Genomic DNA, 10,000 nt, shown 5'->3' on the forward strand with positions numbered 1-10,000 from the left:
TTTTTTTGTAACCACAGCAATCTCTGTCATAACAAAGAAAATCAAATCACCAGTAGGATTATAAAAGAATAAAAAGAGATTGATTATTGTTAAATCTTGTTTTGATTCTATTTTGAAAGTTGGAACGAAATACCTAGTATATGATGCGTAAGCAAAATTCGAATTGAAAACGCGGAAGAACTAGAAAAATGTAAAGATTAGGTTAGATTTTTCAATTGTGGAAATTGAACTTGAAATCATTAAATGACAGAGGAACAACACTCGTCTTTCCTTTAAAAATAAATAAATAAATAAATAAATAAATAAATAAATAAATATAATAAATAAAAAAAGATGTCGGTCGTCCTTCTATATGATGGAAGAATTAAAGTTAATTAAGGCAATTTATGGTTTTTATTTGTAAATTCTCAGGAATAGGCATCGTTATAGGAATAAAAAAAATATGAATGAGCTAGAAATCGCGAATTTTGTTGGGAAAAACTCAACATTTAATAATAATTGCTTCTATTGACCATTTCTCTCTCTCTCTTTTTCTCTCTTTTTTTATATATTTTTTTATATTTCTTCTGGCTGTCCTAAAACGAATTTATTCAGATTAAGAATAAAAAAGAACTTCTGTAGTCTATTATTATTTTTTGTGTATTCCAAATTTAGTCGATATAACAGCTACTTTATTTTTATCTTTATTTGATTTATTAATTTGATATATTTGTCATTATTGTCTTTTAAGCAAAGCAAATCCATCTTTTGTTCAGAAGCCTTAACTCTTTTACTACGCGCGCGCGCGTGCACACACACACACACACACACACACACACACACACACACACACACACACACACACACACACACACACACACACACACACACACACACACACACACACACACACACACACACATCCTAAAGTGGGGTAAAGGAAAAACAAGAGGTAATGAAAAAAATTAAAAAGGATAGTTGCAGAAGAGATCTGAAAAAGAATAGCTTCTCACACAGAGTGGTAGATATTTGGAACAGACTGAATGAAGAAACAGTGAATGCAAAAACTATACAAGAATTTAAGATGGGTGCTGAAAGATACAAAAGCGGGTCACTACGAGCATAGCTCTCTTCCCGTAAAATAATACTAGGTAAATACAACTAGGTAAACACACACGCGCACACACACACACACACACACACACACACACACACACACACACACACACACACACACACACACACACACACACACACACACAAACTCCCTTTTCCGTGAGATTCCAGCTTCTCTCACACTATTTCTTCTCGTGAGATTCTTGTTTTCATTTTCCATCTGCCAGCCTTTGCCACCTGCCACGCCTACAAACTCACTTTATACTTTGGTCTCTGCCATCTGGCTGATCCCAAAAGCGGCTCCAACTACCTGTCACCCACCTGGCAGCCACTTAACGACCACCACAAGCCAATTCCCAACAACAGAGCCAAGTCATTAACAGCTCATTAACAACCCAATCAGTGCGGTAACAGCCATCAGCCCGGGCATTTTTGCCGTCCCAGGCAGAAATGGCGTTTTATACAGAGCATAAAGCAGAGGGGAAGAAAACCCGGACCTACCGTGGAGAGGCCCGGAAATAGAAAGACTTCGGCGGCTTCGTTCCACGGATTTTCGCGTCTCGTTGTCCGTCTCTTTTCCTTCTACTCCAAGTTTTCTTCTTCTTTCTTCTTCTTCTTCTTCTTCTTCTTCTTTTCCTTCTTCTTCTTCTTCTTCTTCTTCTTCTTCTTCTTCTTCTTCTTCTTCTTCTTCTTCTTCTTCTTTTTCTTTTTCTTTTTCTTTTTCTTCTTCTTCTTCTTCTTCTTCTTCTTCTTCTTCTTCTTCTTCTTCTTCTTCTTTTTTATTCTTCTTCCTTCACAGCCACCTCCTCGTTCATTACCTTCTCCTCCTCTTCCTCCTCCACTTCTTCTTCTTCTTTTTCCTCCTTTTTCTTCCTTCACAGTATTCCTTGTTCATTGCCTTCTCCTCCTTCTACTCCAAGTTTTCTTCTTCTTCCTCTTTCTTCTTCTTCCTTCACAGCCACCTCCTCGTTCATTACCTTCTCCTCCTCTTCCTCCTCCTCTACCTCTTCTTCTTCCTCTTTCTTTTCCTTCCTTCACAGCCTCCTCCTCCTTCATTACCTTCTCCTCCTCCTCCTCCTCTTCCTCCTCTTCTTCCACCTCTTCTTCTTCTTCCTCTTTCTTCTTCCTTCACAACCACCTCCTCGTTCATTACCTTCTCCTCCTCTTCCTCTTCTTTTTGTTTCTTCACATCTTCTTCATCCTCCTGTCTTACTTCTTTTTCTCCTCATCCTCCATCTTTACTTTCTATTTCTTCTTCTGTTCCTTCGTTCCTTCTTTCCCATCTCTTCCTCTTTTTGTTTCCTTCTCTTTATCCCTCTCTTCCTCCTTTATTTTTTCCATTTTCCTCCTCGTCCTCTTCTTCATGTTTCCGTTTATCTTCGACATCTTTTTTTTATCACTTCACATTTTCCTTTCCTTTCTTTATTTTTTATCCATTTTACCTCATCCTCTGCTCTTCCTTCTCCTCTTCTTCCTCTTCCTCTTCTCCACATCCTCCTCCTCCTCCTCCTCCTCCTCCTCCAATTTCTTTTGTTTCTCCAACTCTTCTTCCTCCTCATTTGTCTTCTCTTTCTCTTCCTATTTTTCCTGCTTTTCGCCCTTCACCCTCTGCTCCTCCTCCTCATCTCCCACCTCCTTCTTCTCCTCCTCCTCATCGCCCACCTCCTCCTTCTCCTCCTCCTCATTTCCCACCTCCTCCTTCTCCACCTCCTCTTTTCCTACATTCTCCTTCTCCTCCTCCTCATCTCCCACCTTCTCCTTCTCCTCCTCCTCATCTCCCACATTCTCCTTCTCCTCCTCCTCATCTCCCACATTCTCCTTCTCCTCCTCCTCATCTCCCACATTCTCCTTCTCCTCCTCCTCATCTCCCACATTCTCCTTCTCCTCCTCCTCATCTCCCACCTTCTCCTTCTCCTCCTCATCTCCCACATTCTCCTTCTCCTCCTCCTCATCTCCCACATTTTCCTTCTCCTCCTCCTCATCTCCCACATTCTCTTTCTCCTCCTCATCTCCCACATTGTCCTTCTCCTCCTCCTCATCTCCCACATTCTCCTTCCCCTCCTCCGCGTCTCCCACATTCTCCTTCTCCTCCTCCTCATCTCCCACCTTCTCCTCCTCCTCACCTCCCACATTCTCCTTCTCCTCCTCCTCCTCATCTGTAACCTTCTCCTCTCATTTTTATCATCCTTCCTTTTCTTGTCCTTATCTTCCTCAACCTTCCACTTCTTCTTTTTCTCTTTCTTCTTTTTCTTGTTTTTCTTCAATTTGTTCTGTTCTTATTTATTTCTAATTTTCTTTTTCTTCTTCTTCTTGTTTTTCTTCCTCTTGTTCTTCATCTTCTTCTTTTTCTTCTCCTTCGTTTTCTTCTTCTTCTTCTTCTTCTTCTTCTTCTTCTTCATCATCATCTTTTTCTTCCTTTTTTTCTTCTTTTCTTCTTCATCATCTTACTCTTCATCTTCTTCTTTTTCTTCTTCTTCCTCCTCTTCTTCCTCCTCCTCCTCATCCATAGATATCATCATATTCATTAAGATAATCATCACTGCTATCCTATCATTATCATTATGATCATCATCACAATTGTCATCATATCCATATCCCACTATAAGCGCAACACGACTACCACAGTAATAATTACCCTTATCACTCGTATAATTTTTTGTGTATTACTGTTCTCGTGTGTACATGTGACAGCTTGATTTTTTGTGTCATTGTTTCGATTCGTCTTTATCAGTGCTAATCTCAATTATATATATTTATGATTTTGACATTTTACTGATTATATTTCTTGTATCACATTGTCCCTCTATCGTTATCAAACAGAAAGTATGATCATATCATTATGTCTACGTTAACTTTTGTCCAGTTTCTTATGGTTACTAAAACGGTGAAGAGTTAATTCATAATACTACTGGTTACTATCTTAGTACTGATAGTTTCTGCGATACGTCAGTACTATTGCCATTATGGTTCGGAAAATGCTGAATTAGTATCGCCATATTTGTAATAGGCGTGGCCAACGAAACACTGATTATGAATAAAGTAGTAATTGTACAACACTACAAAGACAATACGTGCGCTCACGTTAGGGACGAAAACAAGACTAACTGACAAGCTTACTTAACTCATTAAACTCCGATGACAAGATTCCTTGTCATTTGGTCAAATAAAAAAAAAAATCATAAAACACCAAAATGTTTGATCAAACACCAGAAAAATATGACGTCAGTCCTCGCTTCGCTCGCGAGCGAAGCGAGGAGGACTGACGTCATATTTTTCTGGTGTTTGATCAAACATTTTGGTGTTTTATGATTTTTTGTTTTATTTGACCAAATGACAAGAATTTTGTCATCCGAGTTTAATGGGTTAACGCGGGAAAACATACACAATTCGTCTTGGGTCTCTTACAAAAAAAGCGCAAATAAATATACAATAACAGTAATAGAATCAATATACAATAATAAATATACAATACTACAAGTACGTATGTATAATATACAAGGAATGTTCAATGCTATCATTGCATATTGACATCTATACCATTGTTTATAGTGGATTGAAGGTCACGGACCCTTGGGCCCGCTATGATCACTTGCTCCTTTCGTTAACCGTTTTTTTTACTGAAACCTCAGGCATATCACAAGATTAGTTACAGAAAATGGGTAATTAGATATTCTATGTAAATGTTGTTATTCAATATTTGTGCACTTGTGTCCAAGAACATTTCTGTAATTTAGTTTTACCTATTCCCTACTAAAAGAACTTCAGTTGCCAATATACATATATATATGTATATATATATATATATATATATATATATATATATATATGTATATATATATATTAAAAATGAAAATTATATTTTAGATCGAGATAATTCTAATGAGTAGAACGTTCTACTACTAATAAAAGGTTCATCCTTACTTGATGGTTCTTCTGTCGACAGTTGTCAATATCTAACCGTCATCCTCAACAGACGCTAGTGCTCTAGTCCGATCAAGCGCAAATTTCCCCTTAAAAAAAAAAAAAAAAAAAAAAAAAAAAAATATATATATATATATATATATATATATATATATATATATATATATATATAATTTATATATAATATATATATATATATATATATATTATTCTTGGTAGACTGAAGGCCATTCAGACAGGTGTCCATCCTGAAACCCCCGAGGAGACGGTCAAACTAGCCACTGAAATTGCTGGCTTCGGCATTCAAGACCATAGATGGAGGCTAGCTAAATACCGCCTAAATTCTAGACAAGGAAAGGTTAATTTAATGTATAAAGAGAGATATGACGTCATCAAGAGGACAGTCGATGTTGTAGCTTCTCATGATCTTATTGTGTTCTTTAAGACGCTATCACACTGGACTATTTTTCCTCCGATTGTTGAAGCAAATTTGCAGCCTTCAGCTTTCGGGAAGGAATCTAATATGCTGGAGTAAGATGATTTTCATTCAATATATCAAATAACATTCTATGTATTTTTGTTGAGAATACAAAACAGTTTGCCATAGTGATCTGGTCGGCGGAAAAAGTCCTCGAGGTGTGTGGTACCTCCGACTAATCGGAGGTGGGAGGTAAAAATATCCCAGGTGTGATGACCCTTTTAGTGACCTGATCTCCTCCTTTGGGTCGACCGCCCAGGGAGAATGAGCCACACAACTCTCAGCCAGAAGTAGTCAGCTGGGTTAAACACATCAAGTGTGAATTTTGCTCTGTCAACAAAGGCATTTTCGACTCGTTTACATGCCTACGAGCATCTACAAACAAACACGGAGAAACGCAGACAGAAGTGGAATATGTGGAAGATAAGCAGAGAGTTCATGAATGTGTGCAGGAATAGAGTTTTCCGCGTTGGGTACCTTACCTGACTCGAGGTACTTGGAATTCTTTCCCCCGTTACTCTTCGGGTGACGTCTTGATTTTCCTCTCACGGTTGATTAAATTGGGTTGTCTATACCTTCCGTGTGGTATGTTTTTTTCACAGTATGTCAAAGAGGGTTTAATTTTGTTTGTGCTTAGTTTGGTTTAGTTTGGTTAATGAAGGTTAGGTTATTTTAGCTTAGATTTAGTTTGATTTAGTTTGGTTGAATTAGGTTAACTTAGGATGATGTAAAGGTAGGGTGGGCTTGGGGAGGTGAGGTTAGGTGAAGTTAGGTTAGGTTAGGTTAAGTTAAGGGAAATGAGGCTAGGTTGGCGGGAGATGAGGTTAGGTTAGGCTAGGCTACCCTAGGCTATCCAAGGCTAGGTTAAGTTAGGTTAAGTTAAGGGAAATGAGGCTAGGTTAGCGGGAGATGAGGTTAGGTTAGGCTAGGCTACCCTAGGCTATCCAAGGCTAGGTCAAGTTAGGTTAGAGAAGGTTAGTATTGTGGCTGCTAAGTTTAGGAAGGAAAACGAGTTCGGGAAAGGACCCAAAAAGGGAAACAAATACGCTTTTGACTATCAATATACTGAAGATGTGCTTCTCGCTCCACTTCTTCGTCTTAAGATGTTTGTGTCTATTACCATCGATTTCATTAAGAGTCTAGATGCTGCTCCAAGCTTCCGAAACCGATACAAGTCCGATTCTGATACCGATACCTGTAATGATTGTGATTCATGGTTGTTCTCTGTCCCTGCATATGGCTTGGGAAACAAGTGCTTTATGAACAAAATTCCTTTATTAATCATATATCGGAATCGAAAGCTTAGAACAGTATCGGAGACCGTATCGGAATCGGAAATTTTAGAGCAATATCGGAATTCGTATCGGAATTGTTAATTTATTTTATTTTATTTCGTCCCATCATTATTTATTCACTTACGGGGAAGCCCCTTCAGCGATGAATGAACCAATTAACGTCTTACTACCTGCGTTATGTGCCTATGGGATACTAGTCACGTAGGTACAATGCTATCACATATTCTCTTTTGGACTGGCCCTAGTCGCCCTCTGTTTAAACACCCTTGGGCATATGCAAGAGCCTGAGATTAAAATAAACTCCCTTTAATCCATTAATGACGCAAGATGGAGGGTTAGCGCATGTAGAGTGGAACAAGACTCGTTTTCCTCCTTTCTGGCGTAATGTTGAAGCGTGCGAGTATACTCTTCAGAGGTTCTTGTTCAGTAAAGATTTATTGTCAATATTTTTCGTTAGTTTTCAAATTATTTTCGGTCATATTGACGATCATAGTTAAAAGTCATTAGATTTTTTTTCTAATCTTTGGTTGATATTGAAAGTATAGGGAATTTCATGATTGGCAATAGAACAGACGTATTGACAATGTCGTAATTGTCTCTAGATTTATTGTCAATATTTTTCGTTAAATTTCAAATTATTTTCGGTCATATTGACGATCATAGTTAAAAGTCATTAGATTTTTTTTTCTAATCTTTGGTTGATATTGAAAGTATAGGGAATTTCATGATTGGCAATAAGACAGACGTATTGACAATGTTGTAATTGTCTCTAAATGATAATATTGGGCCCTGTTAACAAACAAAGAGGAGTTGCATTGTGTTTAAGGCTCGTTTCACACGTATAAACTTTTCGCCGTATGCCGTCTACGACACGACGTCGTGTTGTTCTCAAATAACCATGGGTGTTTATGGGCGGTTTCACACGTCAACACCACGACCCCGTGTGAAAGCGTCCATAGACCACCATGATTATTTGAGAGCACAACGCCGTGTCGTGCACGGCGCACGGCGAAAAGTCTGTACGTGTAAAACGAGCTTAAGAAGACCAAAAACCACCACATCATGAGAGCTCACGGTGAATCACACCTTACCTGACAAGACCACAAGAGAGATTACCTCTGCTTACTGCCATACGAGAACCGCATGCGTTGATATATTCTTCACACAGCTTAATTATGCTAACAGAAGAGTTGAATATCCATGAATAATGTGATTAGTCTCTACCTGAATATTCATAGGTCCGGCCGCCTGGGATGCATTAAGAAGCCTTGGCTACCGTGCACTAGTACAGTGTCGTCAAACTGTCGGTATACTGTTGGTACTCTTTGCGGAGGTCCAAATTTGACCCTGAGTATATCAGTGTTATGTAAATACATCTTCCGATTTGTTACATTAATACTGCTTTCTCTACAAATAATGATGATGGTAATAATGATGATAATAATGATAATGATATTCAATGTATATATATATATATATATATATATATATATATATATATATATATATATATATATATATACCAATAGCCTTTTCTCTCTTATAAGGAAGGTAGCTGTAGAGCTAAAGTCAAATGCACGTACCTACTCCCGCTCATTCCACTCCTACCCGCTACCCTTTACCCTCTCTTATCTTAGCTCCTCATGGATGACGGGTCATCCCTGTATCTCGCTCACTGCCCTGATCCAGAAGAATGGAGCAAGATACAGTACATACACAGCAAGGCAGCTTCACTTAATCGGCAACCCCCTCCCCCCTTCGGGCTGCGCCAAAATATTCTTACATAAGCATCCCCTACCCCCCATCCCCCGCCTCCCTCATCCTTGCATAACATTATAAACTATATACATTAACTCTCCACTCATCCCTATCTTCTTCCTTTTCCCTTACTTGCTCAACAGACATTCCATTTTTATCAACGCCCCCTTCACCCCACACATCCATCTCATCCTCGGTCGTCCCCTCAAATTCACTCCTTCCACCTCTGCCTTCCACACCTCTTTTACTAATCTTTCATCGCTCATTCTTTCCATGTATCCAAACTATCCCAATAATCTTTCATCAGCCTTATCTACCATTACTTTCCCACTCCCGCTCGCTACTTCACCTCGTTTTTTTTTTACTCAATCCAACCTAGCAACCCCTACCATACTTCTCAGACATTTTATTCCAAATAAATTTAAACTTTTCCTCTCTGCCTCTCTTAAATTTCAAGCCTCTGCCCCATACAATGCCGTCAGTACAATCACCCCTTCATACAATCTCCTCTTTGCATTCATTCCCAGTTGCCTGTTTCTCCTCATAATTTTTCATCCCCATCTCTCCTTTTAGATTTACATCCAACTCACTGCCATCCTCCGCCCTTGTTCATCTCATCACCTTATTTTTACTCACATTTACCTTCGTCTTTTTCCTATTACATGGCTTCACAGCTTTTGTCACTAACTCCCTTGATCCTTCCTCTGATCCTGCCACAAGAGTAGTGTCATCAGAAAACAACTGGCTCGCCTTCCACTTTTCTCTACTTTAACTATTTCCAGTCCCCTACCCATTACTCTCGCATTTGCCTACCACACTACCCCACCCATGTACACACTGAACAACCACGGCGACATGAGACATCCCTGACGCAGGCCCACTTTTACTTTAAGCCACTCGCTCTCTCCATTTCCTATTCTAACACAGGCTCTACTACTCCCGTGAAAAATCTTGACTGCCCTGAACAGCTAGCACCCAATTCCATATATTCCCAAAACCTCCCACAGTGCCTTCTTGTCTATCCTGTCATAAGCCTTTTCCAAACCCATAAAAGAAAAAAAAAATCCTTACACTTTACTAAAGTTTTCTCACGTATCTGCTTTACCAGAACAATCTGATCCACGCAACCCTTTTTTTTCCCTAAACCCGCAATATTCCTCATCAATTACTCCCTCTGTTCCTCTCCTAATCCTGTCAATTAAAACCCATAAGCCTTCACAACCACACTCAATAGACTGACTCCTCTGAAACTACTACAGTTACATTTGTCCCCTTTTCCCTTGTAAAGTGGAACCATATAGACACTCTAGTCCTCCGGTACTGTACTCTCTCTTAGACATACATTAAACAACCTCACCAGCCAGTCCACTATTACTGTATCCCTCTTTTTCAGACACTGCATAGCACCCATCTATCCCAGCTACCTTACCTGTTCTCATCATTTTCAGAGCTA

Source organism: Oratosquilla oratoria, chromosome 35 (assembly GCF_046742065.1).
Source record: "Oratosquilla oratoria isolate Oo_2021 chromosome 35, ASM4674206v1, whole genome shotgun sequence".
NCBI lineage: Eukaryota > Metazoa > Arthropoda > Malacostraca > Stomatopoda > Squillidae > Oratosquilla > Oratosquilla oratoria.